This window comes from Cebus imitator, unplaced genomic scaffold (genome assembly GCF_001604975.1).
Source record: "Cebus imitator isolate Cc_AM_T3 unplaced genomic scaffold, Cebus_imitator-1.0 Scaffold368, whole genome shotgun sequence".
In the NCBI taxonomy this organism is placed as follows: Eukaryota; Metazoa; Chordata; class Mammalia; order Primates; family Cebidae; genus Cebus; species Cebus imitator.
In genome coordinates this window covers 295,551-297,363 of record NW_016107683.1, presented here as the reverse complement: position 1 = coordinate 297,363, position 1,813 = coordinate 295,551, and the positions used below count along the sequence as shown (strand labels likewise).

Genomic DNA, 1,813 nt, shown 5'->3' with positions numbered 1-1,813 from the left:
AAAAAAAAAAAAAAGCATTCTAAGAGAAAATTCAGCAACGGTAATGAGCAAGAAATTCCCAAAAGTAGCAACAGCAGTAACAACAGTAACAACTATATTGCATTCTTACTAAGTGCCTGGCAGACAGTAAGATACTGCCAGGCAGCAAAAACTGTGCTCATCACTTTACCCTGCCTTATCACATGACACTCTAAGGTAGGTAACATTAAGAATCCTACACCAATGATTTGAAAAAAAAAAAAAAAAAAAAAAAAAAAAAAAAAAAAAAAAAAAAAAAAAAAAAAAAAAAAAAAAAGGCTTAGAGATTTTAAGCAACTTGTCCACAGGCAAAGATAGTTTTCAATTCCGGTCTTGACTCCACAGCCCACAATTTTAATTACTACTTTATAAAAATGATTGCTAAAGACATAGATGGCAGATGGAACACACACTTTTACATCCATTTCTCCTAAAACCCCACTACAATGACAACTACAGGGATTCCTGAAATGCCCTCCTCAAAGCAAATGGTGGTTCCTAAGGAGAGGTGGGGTTAAAAAAAACGGAGCTGAGTAAAGAAAGTCAAGTCCCTGAAAGTTGAAGGGACACACGCGTGTAGCAGAGCCAGGTGCAGGGTGGAAAACCAAATCCTCATTCTCCAAAGCAGGAAATCAATAGAAATGCCAAAAACGGAATATGCAGGAAGTAGCAATACTGGCATATTACCTAGAGTAATGGAGGCACACAAGAAAAGAATCCACCAGGGCAGTGTAGAGTGCTTACTTCTACGGAGCAGGCAGTGAAAAACACAGGAGTCTGCTATTTTCAAAATAAGTCGTACAGACTGCTGAATCGTTAAGCCAAATATAAGTCTGATAAAAATAAAATGTAAAATGAAAAACCAAGACATAGAAAAAAAAATCAACCTCATTAGTAACTAAAGAAACACAAGTTTCAAAATATCACTGTGCACCTATTTAGCCTAACCAAAAAAACGCATGGATAATACTCAATGTTGACAACAATGTAAGGACATTTCCACTTCCTTACAATGAAGACAAACATATAAATATATAAAATCTTTCTGGAAAGTAATTTGATAATATGTATTAAAAAATCTGAAAACAGATGACATATCCTTACACAGCAATTCTACCTCTATAGATTTATGCCAGTGAGATAATCAAACAACACAAGGTTGTTTATAAGAGTAAAAACAGCAGAGTGGGAAGTTGTAAATATGTAAAAGCAAAAAATGTTTGTGTCACTGCTTCTCCCAGTTAAACTACAAAATGTTAATATGCTTCCCTTTGGGGGATGTGTGAATAACTAAACAGAATGATTCAATAAAATAAAAACACACGAGTTGTTCAGATTTTCACCATGAATTAATGCAAACAGAAGCCTGACATAATCAACTCAATTATACACATATTCACTATCCTATTTTAGACTTATGAGCCTTTGTCAGTTTCTTTTTCACTCTTCTGTTGTCCAATTTTAAAACATGATACTCACACATCTACCAAAGTGTAAGGAATGCAAATTAATAGAAATTAAAATCAAGCTGGGTGTGGTGGCTCACGCCTGTAACCCCATAGCAGGCAGATCACTTGAGGCCAGGAGTTTCAGACCATCCTGGCCAACATGGCAAAACCCCATCTCTACTAAAAATACAAAAATTAGCTGGGCATGGTGGTGCACACCTGTAGTCCCAGCTAGTTAGAGGCTGAGGCAGGAGAATCGTTTGAACCCAGGAGGCAGAGGTTGCAGTAAGCTGAGATCGTGCCACTGCATTCCAGCCTGGGTGGCAGAGTGAGACCCTGTCTCAAAA

General features: G+C 36.9%; 1 protein-coding gene across 4 annotated transcripts in view; it reads right to left on the bottom strand.

Annotated features, from left to right (window-relative positions):
• The window catches only part of USP6NL (USP6 N-terminal like), a 161,143-nt gene that overhangs the window by 75,704 nt on the left and 83,626 nt on the right, over positions 1-1,813 (bottom strand). The gene's annotated exons all lie outside the window — the stretch shown is intronic.